Raw genomic sequence first — 23,673 nt, 5'->3', positions numbered from 1 at the left:
TTCTCCCCACCTCAAGCTGGCACAGGACAGCAGATGCTCCGAGATGCAGGATTTGGTGGCTCGGAGGAGCCATCGCATCCTTCCTGCCCGTCTGCCGGGCCTGAGGAAGCTGGCCTGCCGGGCTCTCCCAGGCTGGGTGTGCCAGGCTCTCAGGAGGGAAGCGAGGAGGGAAGCACTGCGGGAGGCAGCGCAGAGGTGTGGCCTGAGAGGAAACACACTTCAAAGCCCTGCCATAAACCGGGGAGGTCAGGGGCCTTTATCTATCATCCCCCTGACAGAACAACTTCCCTGGACTTCAGAAAAGGAAGAAGAAAGAGCTGGATGCAGGCATTTAGACCAGGAAGCAACTCCCAGGGCCTGCTTGGGGACCAGATGCCGAGGCCGCCTTGTGGCTCCAAAAGGCCAGTTTTTTTCAACAGGGGTAGGTTCACCTTCAGGAAGACTGAAGTGGGGAAAGCCAAGCCCCTCCCTTTCTTTCCTTCCTGAAACCTCACAGACCTCCTTCTCCCATGACAGGGATGGGCGGTGCTGGTGGCAGACTAAACGATGATGCTTTTTCAGGCAGTCCGGGGTGAGCCTCGGCTGGGGGTATGTCCTGGGCCAGGACACCCCAGCCCCACCCCACCCCGGGGCAGCAGGGCCACCTTGTTTCTACAGGCCAGGCTCAGCTCTGCAGGGGGCACTGTGGGTGCCCAGGAAATGGGATGAAGCAGAAGTGCTCCTGACTGGGGCTCATGCCACACCGTGCCTGGTTCTGCGCTAGGTCCTGGAGTTGGGGGCGGGGGGGGGGAGGGGGGGTGCACACAAGCCCAAGTCTGAGCCCTGCGATTTTAGACACAGTGAGCTGTGTGGCTGACCCCTGGGCAGCGTGTGCTCCCTCAGCCTGGAATCCCTGAGCTGGGGACGGAGGCCAGGCCGGTGAGCACGGCTGCTTAGGTGCCTGCAGGGCCAGCAGACCTGGGTCGGGGACAGGGGAGGGTGTGGGCCTTAAGACCAGGCACTCTGACCCAGAGTGAGCCTCCCTGAGATCCTCGTCCTGGGAAGGAAGAAGCCTGGCCCCCAAGGCAGGCTCTGGGCTGTGCTTTCTGGCCTCCTCCACTCACAGGCCGGTGGTCCCAGCAGCTTCCTAACCACGAGTCTGTTCTCTCACCTGCAAAATGGGCAGGAAAAAAAGACAAAGGCCCAGATAGGGACAACCCAGGGCAGGGCTGAAGCGCACACAGTACTGAGGAGAGGTCCCGGAAGAGCAGCCCCATCTAGATGAGCATATCAGAGAAGTTTCTAGAGGATCAAATGGGACCCCAATTCGGGATCCAATTCAAAGCAGCCTTCCTCCTGCCTCACTGCCAGGCAATCACGTCCAGACACCCTCACGTGCACAGCCTCCCTGGGAGCTCTCCTCCATGAGAAGGTCAGACATTTCCACCAAAATGTAAAATAGGCAGATGGCCCTGCAGCTCTTGGATAAATATGAATAAGCACTGCCAAGCTTACTGCACACTACCCACCAATCTGCTAAGTCCCTGTAAACACAAATCGCTCTGTGTTCACCAGGATGTCGGCCTGCCTATGGGACCAGGGCCAGACCCATGTGCTTTTCAAACATCGACCAGAGTTCTGTACACGTAATCGAACCTCTTACAACTACCATCTAAGACATTTTATAACAGTCTTCGGGGTTATTTTCTGCACTTTTAAATCCTGTGACCGAAATTACTTGCCAAGTAAACCATGATCTGAAGTACTGACTTCGCTGATCACAAATGACCCTTACCTCAGAGATATTTAAGGTCATTTAATCAAAAGGTATAAGGCCACAATTTAACACGAGCAGGTTCAGCTGGCTGTCTTATAAGAAGGGACCCAAATTCATTCATTTTTAAAAGAATGACAGAAAGAACAGGAAGAGCCTGACACAGTGGGCACCGTGCTCTGTCACTGTGTGTGGGCTCTGCCTTCTAGAGTCTACGGGGCAGGAATAAGTAAGCCAGGGTGGCTTTAAGGGGCCTTCCCAGGAGAAGGTTGAGGCAGGGTCCCAAGAAATCCAGGCAAAATAGCAGGAGCTGGGGGGTAGAGGTTGTGCCTGGAGACCCCAAACCCCAACAGCTCACAACAACAGCCCCCAGCCAGGTACCAAAACCACCATGTTTCTCTTCTGTACAAACAAGACAACGCTCTGAGGTCTCGAATGCCCTCCAAAAACCAAACCTAGACCCTCTGTAACAACCTTGGAAGGCAGGTAACAAGCAGGTTCCTGAAGGCAACAACAGAGAAAGCTGAAGCCTTCAGTGCAGGTCCAAGGGCAAGTCTCTGGGCAGAAAAGCCAATTCCAGGTGTGCAGGCGGTCAGGATGTCCCAGGGAGATTATTGCCAAGGTCACACTAGCAGGTCTAGGAGGTCGACATAAAATAAAAATAATAAAAAAATAAAATGATGGTGACTCCTAAGGTATGATAGAGAGAAAATGAAACAAACTAAGGTCCTTAGGAGACAGAATGCCAGCCAAGTGTATTCTCCGGATCCTAACAGCCTTCATGTGACTTACTACCATGCACAGAAGCTGGAGAATGTCGGAAAAGGTGAAGACTTGGGGCCAAGCCCTTCTGTTCATTCAGGGAAAAGCTCAAGCCCGGGGAGGCAGATCCTGAGCTGGACGTGGTCAGCATGGAGCACTCAAAGGGACCCCAGATCCAAAGACTGGAGGGATGACATACTTGTGCATTTTTTATCATTCTCTGTTGAAATTGGAACTTTTATTTTCTTAAAGTATATAACTGCTGTAAACAAAATACCCCCTCGAATAATACAAGAAAAGACTGATGCTCCTCTTCCAGACCAAGCACTGCAGTCAGACTTCTGCTCTTTCATATCTGAGTTTTCCTCTCTGAAGTAAGAAGACCTAAATCGCTGTCACCCTGTGGGCCACATGGCCTCCCGAGAGATACCTATTTACTTCATTTAACAACATGGACAGGTTTCTTGCTGGGCACTGGGCACACAGGCCGCAGTCTGGCCCTCGGGGACCCAGCAGCCATGCTGGCATCTGAGGTGAGGAGACAGCCTAGACCCAGCTCACTAGCTAGTTACCTCCCTTCTGTGGGCCCGAGTTTCCCAAATCAAAAAACAAAGAGGCTGGAGTCTAAGGTAGCGATTTCAAACTTTTTTCTATCTTCAGTTGTTGAAGACTGTTTTCAAGCAAAACTGTGCAGGGACGCACAAAACCGCAGAACAGATGAACACAGAGTGGCTCTGGTGGGAGACAGGTGGGGGTGCATTTTAGGCCAGCCCCCTCCCCACTCGCCCTTGAAGGCCAAGGAACTTAGCGTGAAATCCCCAGGCCCTTTTCCACCTTCAGCCCCTGGGACTGTGGCTGAACTTTTCTGGGACACAGACCTCAACTGTGGTCTCAGCAGTGACCCTGGCCACGTGGCCCACATGCCTGGCATCTCTTGGGTACAACATTTAGCTGGCACTTCAGTATTCTGCTTGTGGTGCTGGTGGAGAGCCCAGTGCTTCAGCCTTTTTTTTAAATGACGTGAGACTGGAGGTGCTGGGTCTCAGGAGACCCCCCCACTCCTGGGGAAGTGCTTCCCCTCTGACCCTGGGGTGGGGGCCGGGACGGCCTGCCGTGCCACCTGTGTCTCTGCGCACTAGTTTACATCCGGCGGGAGGTGTAAAAAGCATTGACTGGGCTCAGTCACGATGAAAAACTACATACTGAAAGGAAAAGGGAATTCTGGAATCCTCCTGTGGCCTTCATCCTGTGGCCGCAACTGGCCCACCCCATCCCCCGCGAGTCCCACCAGGAACGTGAGCCGTACTGTAGCACTGTTGGGTGTAAAGGCTAAGAGCCGCGGATGATGGCAGAAGAGAGGCAGCCAAGGGGGTCCCCCCCCCACCCCCACGTGGGCAAATCCCACTTCCTGTGACTCATGTGCAGCGGCTCCCATACGTATCTGGTCTTGTTTCATTTTCTTCATTTACCCCTCATTTGCATGCCGATACTATTCTAACACAAAACTGTTTACTCAAACATTTACCTACAGCAGAGGCACCCAGCAATGTGCACAAAAGGGAAGAACAAGGGGCCAAAGAGGCTTTCTCTCCAACTAAATATAGGGCCCTGGGCCCCGATGAAGCCTTAGGGTTCCTCATATGCCAAAGGGGGACATAAGGATATACTCTGGGACAAGTTATGGGGCAGATAAGCGGGACGTGTGCGGACTGGAACTTACATAACTGCCATGTGTACCTGTTCTTCCTGGCAGGACCAAGGCTGTAGGAAACCCCAGTGTGGAGAGATGCCTTCCTCTGCCCCTCCCTCGTCACATCTCGTCTCCACTGTGGGGAGGCTGTCATTTCATTGAGAGTTGCTCACCAGAACATAAGAGCCCACATACAAATGACAGCCACAGACGTTACATTTCCAGTGTCTTCTTTTGGGGGGTGGGGGGGGTCTACCTCTGCAGCTTCCCTCCTGCTCTCCATGTCCCTGGATCAGTGTAGCAGGGATGACAGGGGATCGTGACAGGAGCTGAGAATGTGGAGGGAACTGTGCTGGGGGTCAGGACATGGCACTTGCCCTTGAGCTGTACCCCAACTCAATTTGAGAGCCCAGGGAATCACTGCACCAGCTTCAACATCCTTCAAACCGCAGAGCTGCACCCATCACTTCCAAAGTACCTTCAAACTCTTAAACACCAGGGCCTTCAGCTGAAATGAACCATAAGCACGGCCAGTGGTAGAAAGCTCGGGTCTGGGTTTGGGCTTGGGCTCTGCCCCTTGGCAGTTCTGTGACCTTCTGTGGGAGCCCGGAAACTTTCCTAGAGCTTCTGAGCCTGATGGGTTATTGCATCTTGATTCCCATCTGTGAAATCAAGACATGATGACCCACCCCTCTGGGATGCTGTGAGGTTATATGAAATAATGGCTGTAGAGCACTAAGCACTGCACCTGACCACGATGCCAGCCATTCCAGCTACTAGTGTCACCATTACCACACTCAGTGCACACAAAGTCCTAGGCGAGGTGCCACTGGGGACAACGTTGGGATCAAACACCATTTGGGGCCTCTGGTTCCACGTCTGGGTGAAGGGGGGCCACGATTGCAAGGAGGCAGGACGGAGTGAGGAAGGAGCTGCAGGAGGGGAGAGGGCCTGGGAAGGCTCACAAAGGGGCCCTGGAGGATGAGTGAGCAGGATACTGATGGGCAGAATGAGAAGGGGAGCAAAGCCCCAAGGCCTCGGAACACGGGAGCCCTCACTTCCAGAGGGGCCCCAGCGTCCTGAGCCTGGGATGCCTGAGCGCTCAGTGAGGCTGTGTCTGTCTGGTACTGGTATGCGGGACGCAATTCAAAGAGGCTCGGAGTGTCGGAGTGTCGGAGTGTGTGCAGAGCGTGGAGGTCTCATTCCAAAGGCCCTGGGACGCGGAAAGATCTTGGGGACGATGGTGATGGAAAGGGTTGGCCAGACCACATCCAGAGACCGGGAGGCTGTCCACAGGCTACAGGGTAGACATGGGAGCCTGAGCAGCGATGGGGACTCGGGAATGAAAAGGAAACAGCAGCCGAGAGCCCTGGGACTCTGGGGAGATGTGAGGCAGGAGGAGAGAGGGGAGGAAGGCGCTGACTCATCTGAGAAGACGGCCTGGGGCGTGGACACCGCAAATAGAGCTTAGAGCTTTCACAGCCAGGAGAGGTGACACTTTCTTCGTGGCTCACTGAGAACTTCAGGGTTCAGCCTGGATTTCTCACCTCCCACCCCAGCCCCCTAATGGGATGATTGGAGCTGTGAGGAATGAGCTGGGGACACTTAGCAGACACCCAGGTGACTCATGCAGAGCAGCTTCTGCCACCAAGAACTCCCCCTTTCCTGACCTTGGCTTTCCTTGTCAATAGTTAGAACTTCTTTCCAGGGTAAAGTACACTGTATGTTTGTTTTTAATCTGTGTAAGGAATGACACAAGGCCACAGCGATTCTGTTAACCTGCCCTTTCCTGTCTGCCAAGTGCTCCTAAGTCCCCTCTGATCACCGGGACAACACAGTGACCAAGAGGTGCTGTTCCTGCCCTTGTTTCTTGCAGGGGAGCCTGAAGGTCTCCACCGTCATACGGAGCAATCAGGATAACAGCCCCTAACACTCAACCCATGAAACAAATTGCTCTTTAATTAAAAAAAAATGCAGAAGTTTTGAAACATGACTCTGATCTATGACAGACTTCAAAGCAAGCAGTGGTCCTGGATTCCTCATTTCTTCCATGAAAATCTATTAGGAACTATCGCCAGTAAATTATCGTGCTCTCAAAGTACCTGAGCTATAACTGATCGGCAGCCCCTCTGCACCCCCTCCCCACGAAGACGCTCACAATTAGGATAAAAGCAGCGCCACTCAGCCCACGAGGGCTTACACACGGGCATCCACACATGCCTCCACTCCCCACAGGCGGTGCCTGCTGTGGGCTGGACACGGTATCAGGAAGACCTGCAGCTGACCTGAAGGTAAACAGAGGATCCGAGCCCCTTGAGCTCCAGAGGCACCTGGCCTAGCCAGGAAGGAGGAAGAGCTCCTGGATGGCAGCGTCTCAGCTGAGCTGTAAGTGAAGCAAAGTGGGGGCAGGGGCGGGCAGCAGGCAGACTGGGACACAGGAAGCGCCCAGAGAAATGGACTTGGGATTCCATGGAGGCCAGCAAGGCTGGAGACACTGGGGCCAAGTCACCATGGCTCCCAGGGGAGGAGTCAGACTTGCCCTCAGGCCGCAGGGAGATGCTGAAAGATCTGGAGCAGGGCCCTGAGAGCATGAGCTTAGTGCTGGAGAAAGAACATTCTAGCTCAAAAACCCATGTGACAGATGGGGAAGAGGTGCAGAAAGACACCTACTCTGGAGCAGCAGGGTTGGGTCCAGGGTCTGGCCCTGGTCTCCTTATGCCAACCCAGTACTACTTCTTATCTCCAAACCACTCCCGGTTCACGTGGACTTGGAGGATAACTACCACTCAATCAGTTCTGCGCTGGAGCCAGAAGCCAACCTGTAGGCGATGGTGCCCACGGGGCCGGCCTCCAGAGCTCATGCCTGGGATCCTGCACGGAGACAGATGAGCGCAGACAGGGCCTGGGTCTGATCCAGCCTCTGTCACGCACAGGTATGGAGGTGGGGCCTCGGGAAAGACCCCGCCTCTCACCCTCTTTGGGAGGATTAAGCAAAAGGATAAAGTGCAGCACATAATAGGTGTTTGAGAAGCACTGCTAGTTCTCTCTTGAGTCACAAGATGCACAGGTTTTTTTATCCAATCAACCAAGAGCTTATACACTTGCATATTTTCTTTCCTTGTGGAAGGAGCTTTGCATGCTAAATAATAAATAAGTGCCTTGAAAACAAGCGCTTGGCTCGTGACCTAAACAAGGAAAAATAAGAAATTCAACATTCTTAGAGAAGATAGAACCACTGACCTCAGCTGATGAAATTTTACAAAAATATTAAGATCTAACTCCAAGTGCATCATCACCAATTTCAATTACCAAGTGTTATTATCACTTGTGCAAAATGACACATAAAACCAGACACCATTTCCTAACTGTAAGTGTTCCTGAATTGTCTACCTGGGGTTCCGGGTTCACATTTCAACAGTTTAACAAGCTCCAGGCTTCTGTCGGAGATGCACTGGCCTCAGTGGCCATCGGGCCCGAGACAGCCCAGGTCCTCCTCCCAGGAGGGTGCCTCTGAGGCCAACACCATAGAGACACTTTGCAGTGTTACTGCGTCAGGTGCCTCACTCCATGGAAGCCACGTTCCTTTAAAAGGTTCTGGAAAGTAAATTTCTGCAGCCCTAATGCATAACCCGTTTAAAGAACCCCTGTGGGAACTTGCCCTAAAGAACAAAAAAGCTTTTGTAACACTAAGAATCACCCCAGCCAATCTGCTTTGTGATTTCTGCTGCTCGCGCTCTGCGGCACCACCGTTTACTGGGCACTGCGCTTTGTGCCCCGCACTGTGCTAAGTGCTGTTTCACGGGATCATCTCATTCAATCCCCATAATGCGGGGTGGGGGTGGGGGTGGCGGTCGGTTTCTGCTGGCATTCACACTTTACAGATAAGGAAACTGAGATCAGGGATCTCAGGGTCTCCCCTAAGGTCCCCAGGCAGGCCAAGGGCAGTCAGTCAGGACAGGGCCTCTGGCCACCTGGCTCCAGAGCCCCAGCTCTTAATCTCTTTCCTGCAGGGTGCCCACAAAATGCAACAACTTGTCTTTGCTGCATCTTTCTGCCTGTTCTAGAAGGACTGTGAGGTTTGCAGTATGTGTGGTCTCGGGCTGTCACACTCAGCAAGGCTGCAGGCACTGCCTCAGAGCCTCCACCGTGACCTTGGATGAGCCACTTCCAAAGGCAGCTGGCTCCCAATGTCCAGCCTGAACTGCAGGTACCGACTGAGTCTGGGGCACAGCACTTCCCCGTAATCTGATTCTGAACTGCAGCCGAAACCCCAGGGGGCCTGGCTGGGTCTCCCCTGGAGCAGGAAGCCCCTTCCCAGAGACGCTGTGTCTCCCCTCCGGCTGCCAGCGGCAGGGCAGCTCAGAACCAAAGGTGAAAGTGTCTGAAAGCCAAGACTGGAGACTGTATACACATAGCAATTTGTTACTGTGAAAAACCATCTGTTTCTCGGTATTACAATCCTCAGAGGGCAAATTATAGCTAGCGTTCAACATAAAACATCAATTTAAACCATCAACTATTCATAATTTCAATTCTTTATTGGAAACCAAGGACATAAATGTCAGGGAATAAAGCAATATTTCTTTTATTAACTGTTCCATTCATCTGGCTATTAAATAAAACCAGGGCCCCAATAAATGGCAGGAGTCCTTGCCTGACAGCCACACCAAATAGCTCTATAATTCTCAGCCATTTTGAAACAACGAAAACGGCATTATCTGAAAAGTTAGAAACTTTAATATATAATAAAATTAAGATTAATGCGCTCTTAATACCTTGCGAAACTGTTTGCAGTGCCCTCATATTCGAATATATTGCTTCTTGTACGTTTTATTTTTAACAGTGCTCGTTTTGTACTGAGAACGCTCTAGGTTTATGACCAGTTTGGCGGATGCCAACCACCTCCAGCATTTTTCACTGATGTCTACTTTTCCCAGGCTGCAGCCGCCTCCCACTGCTGGGCCTGGGCCGTGCAGGGCACCATGTTGAAAGTGCAGCTCAGGGAGTGCGTGGCCCTTGGGACACCCACAAAACAGTTAAATAAAAATAGCCTGATTGAGTGCAGGTCAGGTTCTGGTTGCAGGCCTTTTTCTTCTTTTTTTTTTTAAGAGAATAATCTGAGCACTCGAAAATGAAAGCCACAAAAGGTGGAAAAGGATATTTCTTTTTTTCTTTTCTTTTTTCGGCCTTTTTGGCCACACTGTACAACATCTTAGTTCCCTGACCAGGGATTGAACACATGGGCCCCCTGCAGTGGAAGCACAGAGTCTTAACCACTGGACCACCAGGGAAGCCGCAAAGAGGGTATTTCTTGAGTGTCCTTTGTGGACTAGGACCTAGACGGAGATTTTTATATGCGTTGTCTTGCAACCATCCTGCAGGGTGGGTACACTTTATAGATTAGGAAAAAGGTTCAGAAGGGTGACTCACACACTCATCTCATCCCTAGGAAGTACACCTACATGTTAACCAACAAAGAAATAAAGAGAAATAAGACACAGGGTCTGCACCCAACACCTTACAGTCTCCTGGCTTCGATCCACATAAGTAACTGCTGAGTTCAGTCAGCAGCAGAAGGGGCGGGAGGAAAAGGGCGTAGCCCCACACCCTGCGGAGGGAGAAGCACTGGTGACGGCGTGGGAGCAGGGCAGGGCTTCGGCTGAGTCTTTTCCAAATGCTTGCTTTTCCCTTTCTTTTCAAGATTTAATTTCTACGAGAGAGGTAGCTACCCTAAGAATAATAATTTTAAGGAAAACACAAATAACAACATTCAAGAAAGATTTTATATTCAAAGCCCCCACAACCCGTCCTGCATGAGCGTGCTCATGATTACAGGTTTTCATGGCTATGTGGTACTCCCTCCTGTTCAGGGGGGCAGCCCAGAACTACTGGTTGAATGAATGACTTGACTCATTAATAGGGGCTTCACTTGGGCACAGCACACCGCCACACACAGCATCCTCTGCGCGTGCCCTGTCACTGCCCAGGGAAGGGGTTAACGGTCCTTGTTTTGCAGATGACAAAACTCAAGAGGCCCTGTGACCTCTCCTTCCTTCTCCTGACACTAGTCCCTCCTGCACTGTCTAGGGAGCATATTCAGGGACTTTTGTGGTGGTGGTGATGGTGGTATTGGTGGCAGGAGTGATGGAGGAGGAAGGGAAGGCCGACAGCTACTGGGCATGGGCTCCTGCACCCACGAGCGCAGAGCAGGCCAAAGGCAGGTGTGACCACCACCAGGCACCAGCTCCCAGCCTCCCCCTCCAGCCCACAAGACCTCGGCGAGGAAGAGAGGCAGTCAGAGCCAACTCAGCCTCTCCCGCCTCCTATGGACGCTGTCAGCGCTCCCAACTATGGAAGGAGGGAAAACTCCAAGGGTAAATGACTTTTTATTGGTGTGTTATTGGCCATAGTTGAGTCATACCTTTTAGCTTGAAATGCAGGTAAAGAGAAGATCCAGCAATCAACAGGCAAGAAGATACCTGCAAAGATACACTTGCACAACCTCCCAGGGCTTGGTTTTCTTCCTTGCGTTTGCTACACTCTTACTTCAGGTCATCTTGGTGAATACAGAAAACAACAGGTGACTTTCTTTCCCTCCTGCTTATGTGACTGAGTGAAACCTCTCTGGTTTCTTTAGAGTCAAGACTTGAAACGTCAGAGTCCCTGACGTTTGCCTTCACGATTTAAACACCATTCAGAACCCTTTAGATGTAATAAACACACATCCATCAAAGAGAATGACGGAGACCCCTCGTGGGAATACTGCTCAGCAGCCACTTATCACTGGGTGGTTCCAGGAAGCCCAGGCCAGACAACCTTCTGTGCTCTGACCTGACAGTCATCATTCAGGAAACAGAGGTTTCAGTGCCTCCTAATATGCCAGCCACTCTGGTGGCTGCAGAAATGCAACAAGTTTTTGTATTCATGGGACTTACATCCTAATGGGGAGAGACAGGTGACAAACAGATAATGGATCAGGAGATGGTAAGGGCAGGGGAGAAAAGACAGCAAAGTAAAGTGAATGGGGCTGTATATGGAGAAGTAGGGGACAGTGCTGGGTCAGGATTCATAAAAGGAAGGGGAAGAGTGCTCATGACACAGATCTATCCCCGCTTGGCTCTGTGGCAAGGCAGGGGCACTTGTAGCGCTCCCTGGGACAAAACTGATGGGTACATGTTAATTTTCCATTTATTTTCAAAATTATGAAAGACACAGCATGTAACTGGTGGCTTTAAAACAACAACAACAAAATCAACAGGACTGCCCTGGTGGTCCAGTGGTTAAGACTCTGCACTGCCACTGCAGGGGGCATGGGTTCGATCCCTGCTCAGGGAACTAAAATCCCACATGCCGCGATGCACAGCCAAAAAAAAAAAAAAATCAACAACAACAACTCTGGAGTCAAGCACCTAGGCGACTGCATGCAAAGGCTGGATTCAGAGAGAAGAGAGGAAGGGCGTGTGGGTTCCTCTTGGGGAAAGAGCCCTGCACGATACAGGGAGCCACGGCTTCTGGGACCACAAGGATCACGGGGTTGCCCATCTGCCTGGGGAAGTAAACAGTAAAGGGCTGACTAAGAGCAGGAGGAGGCTGTCAGCATCATAGCAGCTGTCACTTGGGTCAGAAGAGAGGAAAAGCCAAAGTCTCAGGGCCTCTGGAAAGCGACCCGTCACTTCCTTTGTAATGGCATTTTCTGCTCTAGCACCAGGTAGGGAACAGTCAGATCTGTTCATGTGAAAATTCTCAGGCTATAAGATCTTGTTCTCGAGAGGCAGAATCACTGCCCTGGGTGGCCCACTTTTTTATCACAATATTAATCACGACCTCTGAGGCCCAGTTACCCCGCTGGTTTCTACTCTGTTACCGCAGCACTGGCTGGAAGGCCCTTGCTCACCAGCTCACCAAAGAGGCCCTGCTCACCGTGCTCCAGCACCTACCCCTGGGCCTGGCATCCACAGGTGCTCACATCACAGTTCCTGATTGTACAAATGCATGAAGATAAAAGAAACCTGAGCCCAGTGAGGGGGGCTATCTTGCCCAAACTCACAGGCTTATTAAGGCCCACTGAGTCTCTTTTACTTCTGTTTCTGAGTTACTATTACATGAGTAAGACTGCAGAAGTGATCCTTTTAACCCAATATTTGATTTACAATAGTATACTGATAATTAATTACATGGTTGCTCTAATTGCAATTCAAGATCTAATAACATCAATTTTCTGTGCTTGGGCTTTTCATTAACTTGGGCTTTTGCCAAAGACTCAAACTTTTAAGCCTTACCAAATTCTAACTTGGCTCCACTTCTGTGTGTGATGACCTGCTCTGGGGTGAGAGCCCCAAGGGCCTCTTCTTCGAAGCCCCTCTTCTGCCAGGGGCCCCATGCACCAGCCTGCTTCACAGGGAGCCCAGAACCCATCTCCCAGACTCACAGGCTGGGGGCGTGTTAGTGTCTCCCTAGTCACCTGCTGGAACATTTTCTAAGCAGTAAAAATGTTCCTCTGAGAGCTTACATCCATATGTACAGCTTGTCCGGGAGTTAAGTTCCTCACAGATTAAAGGGGCACTCCTGGCTTTATGGGAAAGGGCGGGTAGCCCCCCTGTAACTTGCGATCACTGGTCATTATCCCACCCACAAGAATATCCAGCCAGCCAGTCAACAGATATTTACTGAGCACCTATTATGTCCCAGGCTCTGTGCCAGGGGCTGGAGGTATAGCATGAAATGACCACGAAGGGTCCCTGCTCTCATGACTAACATTCAAGCTGGGGTAGGCAGGAAAGACAGTGTGTGGCCATCACAGGATAACGACCTTAGATTGGGGTGTCAGTGGTGGGATTCCCGGGAGTACCAGGGAGAAGGAAACGTGGGGCACAGTCAGGCAAGGTCAGGTGATGCTGATGGGGCTGGAGTGGCCATGACGGTGCAGGCGCCCCACAGCCCGGGGAAGGGTGGGCGGGAAGGCATCAGAAGGTCCAAGCTGGGTGGCTGTATGAGCTGAACTCCATTATTAAGGGGAAGTGAAAAGGAGAAAAGGAAAAGGACATTCAAATTCTAGTTTCAGTACCGACTAAATGGAATAAAGCCTAATTTAAATAATTCTTGGTAACGTGTGTTCTAGTTACTTTTGTTTCCCCTGAACCGTGATACAGCTGGACGGCTGTACAAAGAGGCACGTGAAATTTTTGCATCGCCAGTATAATGAGACACAGTAGACCAACCGATGTAAATTTAGAGTTTTTCAGTATGTGTGATTACGCCACCATCCTAAATGCCAAAATGCTGCCACAGTCACACTCGTCATCAGACCTTTAATGGCTGCTCAAAAAAGGGAAAGAAGAGCTAAGGCCAAAGGGAGAAACCTTTCAGTTACAGCTCTCCGGAAAACCCGCTGGCCACCACTTCTACACGTTTTGACTTTTAGGGAAAATTCATTTTAAACTCCTGCTGACAGTCTGTGTTTTTAAGTAAAAATTGCTATGCATGTTTTTGGGTTCACAATCCCCATCTCTCAAAGACAACATTTTATTCTTTTATTCAAGGGTATTTAAGAGAATACTGCACAGAGAAAACTGCCTATCCACTTGGGGTAAGAATCATTATACCATGCATCTATCGTGAACCATATACACAAAACTGCTGTCAGATGAAAAAAAAATCAAATGAAAAATGAGAATTCCTTAATTACTGTAAGAGGATGTAGAAAAACATGTTTATGTTTACTAAACAGGTGATAGATTTGGGGAAAATATCTGCAATATACAAGAGAGAAAGAATTAATACCACACTCTCTAAAAACCAAGAAGCGCCAAGAAGACAAGGCAAGCAACCCGCTAAAAAAATTAGCAAAGGATGTTGAGACAATTTACACAAGAGATACTACTGGCTGATAAACAAACTACAATATGTTCAACCTCACTGCTGATTGAGGAAGTATGGACTTAAAGGAATACACATATATTTTTTACCAGTGGAAGATTCAGTAACTGATTCACCCAGTGCTAGTGAGGTCCTGAGGAAAAGAACAGTTCCACTGTCCTGTCACCTGGTGAAGAGTGAGTGACAACTGAGGGCACTGTTTTGGATACCAAATTGGCAGAACCAGAAAAGGAAAACACGTACATACCCTTTGGCCCAGTAATGTCACTCCTAAGAATCCGTCCTGCGGTAATACTTGCACAAATGGTCAAGGACTCATGTATAAAGACGTCTGCCGCAGGGTCCATGCACCCCACAGACGCTGATGTACCACCTACTTTGTGCAAAATACTGTTCTCCACACCAGAGATGCATCAGTGAACAAGACAGACAGCGATGCCTGCCGCTACGTTCTCACAGGGAAAAAACAAAAACCAAAACAAACAATGACATACTATGTATCCACTGTGATGTCTGAAACTGGTGGAGGGGGCTTTAAATTTTGTTATGTCTTGCACATCTGGAGTGGTTTAACTTTTATAAGCACGTTAATTTTGTAATCAAACATGTTTAAAATAAAAGAGCCCTTGCCACGCAAAGGCCAATGAGCTAGTCGATTCCAGGGGTGGCTTTGTGTCCCTGTGACAGGTGACAGCAGCTGATACCTTCACCCTCCACAGTCACCTATGTGGGAAAGGCAAACGTTACCCGCAAACCTCCTGTCCACACCAAAAACACCCTACTAAGAGTCTTCCCTCTGGCCCTTTTAATTCGTGCATTACACGTGTAATGCACAAATACATTCTTATTATAAAATTTAAGAAAATAAAGACTAAGGAATAAAAAAAGTCAAAGCCCCTCCTTGCCTTTCTGGGCTGTCACCATGGCCAGCTGCTCTTCTCTGTGACACAAAAGGCACTTTTTAGACTGAATGATCCTCTCCCAAGCTGAAAAGGCCAACCTGTAATATATCTACATCTATATTTAGATTATAGAATTAGATCCCAATTTAGCTGACTTTCATCTCAAAGCGTGTGATGTTTTCCAGGACTGCCTGAATTAGATTTCCTACTAGTTAGAATTTCCTGTAAGCCGGGATTAAAAGCACTGGTTTCCTAGTTTCTATCTTAATCATTACACAACACTTGAAATTTCATAAGAAGTTTTGGAAATATTAATATGCAATCTCACTTTCTAACAATCTATAAAAGATAGGGAGAGAATGAAAGTCAGGAACAGGGTTTAGATGAAAGTACACTGTGTTGGGATTTGAGGAGACCTGGTTCTCTGCCCTGGCTTTGGTCAAGCCATGTATCCCCTCCTGGGTCCGATTCCTAACCTTTCAAATGAGGATTTGGGGCAAGGTGGAGAGTATGCACAGAGCCTGTCCCATAAAAGCTAATTAGTAAATGTTGTTTTCCTTTCCCTCTTTCTTTAAAACTTTTTCCAATTCAGGGACCCTAAAGAGGGGCTTCTGAGTGTGCTGGTCATGCTCTTGATTTGGGTGCTGGTACAAGGACGAGTTCAATGTGGGAAAGTTGACTGAGTATATACTTAATGAAGCATGCATCTTTCTGTCAGTATATTAATCCTAATTCAAATGGTCAAAGCAAAGAACTTATTCCCTCTAGTCCCCAACTCTCCCATCAGCAGCTGCATCCTGGAGTTGGCATGATGGGGAGGGCTTTCTCATGGAAAACGTGTGCCTCCTAGGGGCTGTGACATGAGAGTGAGGTGAGTCCCACTGAGGCCACAGAGCCACTGGGAGGGGGCCTATGTCACCCAGGGGCCTTGTGTCCAGCAGGGAAGGGCTGGGAGGTGAGTTCAGACTACATGGAAAACCCAAAGGTGCCCAGCCTCTGCTGGAAGAAGCCAACCCGGCTTTCCACTCTAATGGACTCGGGCGCCTGGACCAGGACAAAAGGAAGCCACCCGATTCTTCTCTCCTGAAATGTACCAGAATGTGGAAGCAGTCTTTCAGCTGCCTGAGAAGCAATCCTCTAAAACCCAAGTATCATTTTTCGAGTCAAAGAAAGGAAGGCAGAAGCTGGCTGGACTGGTTGGCAATCAAAGATCCGGAGCTTCTCACCTTAAGGTCACTGACTGGAAGCCTGTTGGGGTCAGAGGTGACAGGAAGGTGTGGCTCCTTGCAGACATCAGGCGTCTCTGAATGTGGAGAAGGGTCAGTGTCTGTTGGTCACCTCGCAACGGGCTCCGAGGTCCCTCCTGACACCCACAGACCCCTCTGCAGATAGTGGCTGGGAGGGGGCCTAGGTCACCGGGGCTGCCACCTCTGAGACACGCCCCTCCTCCCTCCCACCACGTCAACACGAGGCCTCCCTGCGCTCACCGCACTCTGGTCTAAAGGAAACGTGGGCCCTGCGCTGGGCCAGGGTCCCTCCTGGAAGTTTTAGAAATGGAACTAAGGGTTGTGAGGAGGGAGGACCTCTCTGCCACTCAGTGGCTGAACCCAAACCCCTGAATACAAAGGATGTGCTGAGAACAAGTTCAGCTACAAGTGAGGCAGGACAGGCCACTGGTGAGCAAAAGCCAAGGATGAGTCAGAGAGCAGACACGCCCCTGTGCCCAGTGCGCTCCGGGCCCCTCCTGGGCTGTCAGTGGTGTGGGCTCCGCAAGACCCCCTCCCCTTCCCTACTCAGAACCACGCTGATTCAAGCCAGGTGGGGTGGGGGGGTTCTCTGCTTCTGATGGTCAGTATTTTCCACACCATATTTGCTCTGTATCTGAAACCAAAGCATCACCCACACCTCATAAACCCAGACAGAAGTGCCTCTACCTCTAGAAATGCATCCACTCCAAACAATGGGCCTGCAATTTTCTTTCCTTCATCTTTCAGATAAATGTAATGCTACCTCTGTTAATCCAGAAGACACATGCCAATGGCACCTGGTTGCCGGAAACTTGCAAGCAATAAAATTGAGCATAAAATACTCTTTATGAGGATCCTGGGAAGAAACTTTTACCAACACCAGAGGGTCTGTGCTTTTCCTAAAGAAATGCTTTGTTTTTGTGTCTGTGAGTCATGTGACTCATCTGGTTGTCCTCTTTGCACTAGGTGTTAGGAAGCTCACAATCAAGTCTGTCTCATCGCTATGATGCGTACAGGGTCTGGGGAACGTGACTTTGGTTGGTCACCCCACTTTGGATCTAATCATCCTAGTTTTTCCTCCCTTTATTTCTTTTCCTTCCCACTAGCTCCCAGCCTCACTGCCTTGCTTGTTACACCTCTGCAAGCCACCTGAAATCTTTCTGAAAGTAGTCAAAACACAACCAGCCAACAGGACAGAGGTGGCACAGTGGCAAGAGCATGATTTTAGGGTCAGACAAACCTGGATTCAGTATTAGCTCCACCCCTTACTGGCAGCACTGGCAGGCCAGGAAGCTCTCTGAACCTCAGTCTCCTTCGATGCAAAGTGGGGAAAGTATCTCTTCAGGGATGCTGTGAGTATTTAATTAGCTAATGCGCGTGAACGTGCGCAGCCTGGTGCCTGGCACAAAGTAGGCGCTTCAAAGTCACGTCGCCTTCTTTCCACTGTAGTGTTCCCTTCTCCCTCTCCTCTTAACAAGGCAACACTGGCAGAGATCCCACCCGAAGTACGTGGGCAGCCCTGGGCACCTCTGCACTCCAAGGAGAGGGCTGGGGGACTGTGTCCCACTCTACACACTCTGCAATCCTGGGTGTGTGGCCTACTGCCCGCTCCCCTGTGCCCTGTCTGGCTGGAGTCTGGCCTGCCCACACGAAGCCCATATCTGATGGTGTTTCCCTCAACAACCACAGTGGGAGAGCCGCCTCCCCCATGCTCCCCACGGCCAGCTAAATATGGCAAGAAGCTCTGATTCTAAAACATCTATAATGGAGGCACTGAAAGTCAAGTCTAACAACTCTGAATGGTCTGTCCTACCCCAGGCCGCCAGGCCCCCCATCACTCACCAGGATTCTAGGCCATTTTCTCTGTCAGTCAACATTTGCTAGGAAAGTGAAAACTAATTTAAATTTTAACAAGCACAGCAATTAGAAAGGCCAATCTGCCACAGAAAGTATCATATAACACATTTGCAACCCAAATACAAATATTTCAGATTATGCCCTGAGTAGGAATATCCATTTTAATTTCTGACATGGAAACTGAAAGTTCAATCCTATGTCTGTTCATCTTGGTTTTCGAGAATGTAACTTAGACCACAACGAACTCCTGCAAGAAGACAGGGCTGGACTCAGAAAGAGAAAGGGAGGAGGTTCTGGTCTACGCCATGGAATCCTGACACTGGGAAGGGAAAGTCAAGGGCAGAGAAAGTGACAATTATTAGCGCAGGCCAAGTGCCTCATTTTTCAAGGTAAATGCTAATATCAATGGATACATTTAAGGAGACTCCAGGAACCCACACTGCACACATTTTTCAACTAAAGATAGAAACTATGCTTAAAAAGCTAATTTGGTATTTTTAGAAGTTTGGGTTTCTTTGATCTGGCCAAAAGAGGCTTAAAAATTCAGCTTCAAACTATTTTAGTCTCTGCTTCACAACTTTGAAATAACTGGTACATCTTAAGTTCCTTTCAACCACTGAAAAGCATATGATTCTATAAACCTGCATGTTGGAAAAGCTGAAAAATTAGGACTAACTTGACATCAGTTTGCTTTATTGTGAGGATTCAATTTTTGTTTAAAAAAAAAAAAGGAAGTAAAATTTACAAAGTATGACTTGGTCACTTGTTTGTAACAGAGTTGGGCCTTCCTAATCTAATCTCAAGATTTCTTTAAGACTCAGGGGAAATCTGGGGGGCCTATCGGTCTAGTAGTCTGACTTCCTTAGGGTGATGAGAGCCGTCAACTCCTGGGTGCTCCCTGTAACACCCCAGACTCCAGCTCCAGGAGTTCTCAGCACTGGTCCATGAGGGGACCTGGCCAGCCCTCTCTCCCCATGAGGAAGGGGGTGAGGGGAGGACACACAGGGAGGCCCAAGGCCACACAGCTGATGGGCTACAGAGCTAGGCCAGCCTCCGGATCCCTCCTCCACAGCTCTGCCTCCCATTCGGGCAGCAGGGACATCCCCGAAAGGGCTGAAGAGACTCTTCCAGTGCCCTTGCCACCTACACGCCAAGGGTTCTGAGCCACTTTAAAAACAAGGCCAAGACTGGACAGGGTTGACCAGGAGAACCACTTGAGCCATCATCTTGGTCCCTTGATTCTCGTATTTTGAACGTGCATTTGATATGGGAATCTTATACAGTTTAATTTTCAAGGGAAGATGGAGAAAAATGGATAAAACCCTAAGGCATTACAATTATTCCAAGTAACAGAGAATCTTCACACTACATTACCGCAAGGATTTTGTGGGTGTCCCAGGCCCACTACCTCATTTTACAGATGAGGAAACAGGTCCAGAGAGAGGAAATGACTTGTCTAGGATAAATTCTCGTTATTTGTTTCTAGGGACCCTTTACATACCTTTCCAGAAAGTGTGGTACCCATATTGTCCCTTCATATGGCAAGGATCATTTCAAGGATGTGGTTTAATTAAACAATTCAGCTAATAGAATGTGTGTTTGTGGTTCTACCATTGACAGATACATGCCTTGGCCAAGCAAGTGGAGTTTATTTCTTTAAAGCAGTTGCAGACCATTATTTGTAAAAGAATTTGTGTTCAATGAACATTACACAAACAAGAAGCTTTTAAAAGCTCCTAAAACCTGCAGTGTCGAATCTTTCCCACTGGAGACGGAATCCAAATTGTCAGCTACTCTTGGGTCTAGTGCGGTGTTTCAGAAGCTGTTATGGCTTTATTAGTGTTTGAAAAAGACACTTAGCTAAGTCGCAAATGTGTTAAACAGAAAAAGATTCCAAACAGGCCCTTTCAAAGCCAGCTGGGACCCAAGTCATGGGACTGGCTGTGGGCGCTGGGACAGACATGTCAAGTCCCTTTCACATGGTGGGGACAGTCTGGCACAAGACCAGCATGGAGTAGATACTCAGGAAATGGTCCACGTCACGGCCTTCAGTAAAGGCCCCTCTGCTTGTCCATCCAGCCCACCTTCGGGCATTATCCTGGCAGATCTCAGCCAGAGGATCACACTGATGGCGTGCTGCTACCTGTTCAGAGGGAAGCCCTGTAGGCTTATGGATTAAAACATAGAGAGCAATGGTGGGTTATGAGCCCTGGAAGACACAAGGGACAGCCACCAAGGCCACCCGTGCCCTCCCTTCTCAACCATGTCTCAGAGGTGACTTCAGAATATCGGAGCCGGGGCACACGGCAGCACCGAGGGGCCCCAGGAGAAAGGCACAGGCAGGACTGGGGAATCGGCCAGCCAGGCCCTGCCAGTTACTAGCTGTGTGACATCAGGCAAGCCCCTCACTGTTCACTGCCACCTGCCCCAGAGTGGCCTTTCTGGGACACAGACCAGATCATGTCACCACCATGCCTGAGAGAGAACTGGGTCCTGATCACCTAGCATGGCCTCTGGTCATCGTGGATGCTAGGGGCACGAAAAGGCACATCTGAGCAAAGATCAGACACCCACAGACACAGGACAGTCACCGCAATGACAGCTCTTGGGGGAAGAGCATCTATAAACCCAGGCATGGGGTTCCTCCCCTCGCATTACTTCTCCCTCTTACTCCAGTTCCTTCCAAGGACGCAAGCTGCCTGATGGCAAGTGCCACCCGGGGAGGGGCCCTGGCACCCAGTGGGGGAGGGGGAGGGAGGGCCTCAGTCGTCTGCACAGTCATCCCACAAAAAGCTTTCCCTCCCTGGACAACCCTGCACAGGGACACCCCCCACCTGCCTGCTTTCTCTCTCTCCTCCTCCCTCTCTTGCTCCATAAACAATAAAGAGCTTTTCTATCATATAACACACGTCACTCCATGTCTTCCAGCAATACAGGATGGCTCACCATTCCCTGCAGACTAGATTTCCCTTCCTCTAGAATGTTCCCCACTTTAAATGCTAGTAGCCAATGATATACGGGGAACAAGGTCCAGAGAGCCCCAAACCACAGAAGGTATGCTTACCCTCTAAGGATAAAACTGGAAAAAACAAGAGTGAGATTAGCCACCCATTAACGGGACTCACGCTAGACCATGATCTAAGAACAGGTGGCTGAGAAATTTCAGTGAGTCCAGCTGTGGTGAACTGGAGATGGCCTCTGGGGCACAATGGGAACTGAGTTGACCACACTGGGCTCGGGGGGCAGGTGCCAGCGGGTTGGAGGTACAGTGGGGCTCTGGTCCTGGTGTGGGCACTGGTGGGAGCTGCTCTTGCTCCTAGTGGTCTAGCTCCAGGCCCCTAGCCACCATGGTCCTCAGGCCCCATGAAGTCTGTTGGCCTGGCTGGATTTCCATCAGAGACCTGCCTGTGAGGTATGACAGTCGGCCTGGAGGAGCTGAGGGAAGAACAGCCCGCTGACGATGGCACTGGGTCACCGGGCTGCCAGCGAGGCTCCTGTCTGAGTCTGGATGCCCAAATCTACTCCCCAGGGACCTGCCCAAATCTACTCCCCAGCGGGGGGGGGGGTATGGACATGCTTCCTGGTCAGTATATCCAGATAATGCCCCTAACACCCCCTAACTGGAGCAACGCCCACTGGGGCAGCTCACCCTGGGGGGTGTGACAAACATTATCTTCTCAAATCCCCCAATTGAAATAAGCCTCTCATTTGGGGGTTTCAAAACCATTCTGCCCCTCATTGCCTTTTACCAGCATACTTTGGTACTATACCATATTTTATTTTTAAAAACCACTTGTCTGTTCTCAGGCCTATGCCTTGCCCAGCACTGTGGGTGCCAAGAGCAGGGACTAATTTGGGCCCCAGAGGGCTGGGGTCCAGCACGGACAACCACCAGTGTCCACGAGAAAGACGTACTCATGGGTGCTTCCTGGGCTCCTGGCTTCTCCCTAAATCTCAGCGGCAAGTGGTGCATCTTCTCTGCACACCCTCACTTCCTCTGGTCACCAGGAATTACATGGATGTTACGTCAGGCCTCTGCCACATCAGTCACTCATGCTTATGTGCCCTTACTCTGGGCCATGCTCTGTTCTAAACGCTTATCTGCACGGACTCATTAAAAGCACATGAAAACGTCCTGGTCACCCCCGCTTTTTCAGTTGAGGACATGGAGGCACAGGGTCCTCAAGTCACCAAGCCGTGAAAGTGCTGGAGCTGGGTGCAAACCAGGGAGCTTGCCTCTCATTCCACACTGGATGGCACCAAGTGCCCTCTTCAATGTCCAAACATCCCAATAAAACCCAGTGTCACACACACTTCCTCTCTGAACTCTCACAGTGAAGGTCACAGACAGGGAAGGATGTTTTTGAAAAGGATGATCCCAATTTTACAAGCACATTAAAAACTGGAAGAATTACCTTGTATCTTCACTGCATAAAGAATGCAGACGCCTTCTCTTCCTGGGGATTTGAGACCACTTCAAAATTTGAAGACAGCCTCCAACACGATTAAATATCTAATTTTTATTATGTCCCAACAGATCTGTTTTAGATAGGTCATGTCTGTGATGTGTTAAAGCTGTATTCTTTGTGGATTCCACGTATCACTGATAGCTCATCAGGGCCCACCGTGGTAACCGCTGTGGACACAACACTGATGCCCATTCCCATGAACCTGAACACAAGCTGATTACCTCAGGCTACTGTGGGGGGTTGGCGGATATCGCAGCTCTTCTGATAGGATCCACAAAGCTGAGTCAGGAAAGCAACCCTAACCACATGCTGCTGTTTGAGGAAGACACGATTCCTCACAGACCTGCCATCTCCCAGGACATGCAGAGGCAAAGCGTGGGAAAGACCATTCTCTTTGGCTGGAAATAGGTTCCTTGTTGTCAGGTGCTCTCTGAGGTGGGCCTGATATAGAACAAAAGGCTGACGGCAGAGGCGGGGAGGGCTCTGCTGAAATCCACGTTCACCGTTGAACCTTATACACACCCACACACCATTAAACCACAACACAACAGCACCATTAAAGCTCACATACACACAAACACACACACACGTACACCTAAATACCATTAAACCACACACACCCCATCACCATTAAACCCTAACACACACACCCTGAATACCATTAAACCACACACACACACCCCATCACCATTAAACCCTTCACACCCACACGTGCACTTAAATCCCATTAAACCACACCCCCCCCCCACATCACCATCAAACTTTATACACACATCCAAATGCCACTAAACCACACACACACACTCACACACGTGTTGGGAAGGGAAAGGGCCCCTCTTCTCCTGTTTCACAAGCCCTTCTATTTCATTACTAGGCTGTAGGAAAGAGATTGCTCTTCTGCTCTGTTCCAACTAAAACTGTCCTCCATGGGAGGCATGCAACCAGACAGGTAGGCAGGTGGATGGCTGTGGCCCTTCCAGCTCTGACACGACAGCCCACTGCCTGGGGACGGTGTGAAGGCACTGAGTCTGCTTGCTGGATATTGAGTCTGTGTAAAGTTATCACAACCACCTGTGCCAGTACTTCTACAGCGTGTCCCGTGGGGCTGAGGCTTCTA

The 23,673-nt window shown here is 50.0% G+C and overlaps 1 protein-coding gene and 1 non-coding gene across 9 annotated transcripts in view; one reads left to right on the top strand and one right to left on the bottom strand.

Annotated features, from left to right (window-relative positions):
* Positions 1–23,673, bottom strand: part of CUX1 (cut like homeobox 1) — a 354,634-nt gene that overhangs the window by 215,859 nt on the left and 115,102 nt on the right. The window lies entirely within an intron of this gene.
* Positions 11,468–11,540, top strand: TRNAG-GCC (transfer RNA glycine (anticodon GCC)). The gene has a single exon. It is a non-coding gene; the product is annotated as a tRNA-Gly (tRNA).

This window comes from Hippopotamus amphibius, chromosome 9 (assembly GCF_030028045.1).
Source record: "Hippopotamus amphibius kiboko isolate mHipAmp2 chromosome 9, mHipAmp2.hap2, whole genome shotgun sequence".
Lineage (NCBI taxonomy): Eukaryota > Metazoa > Chordata > Mammalia > Artiodactyla > Hippopotamidae > Hippopotamus > Hippopotamus amphibius.
Note: the sequence above shows the minus strand (reverse complement) of the source record. Positions and strands in the feature narration are given on the sequence as shown.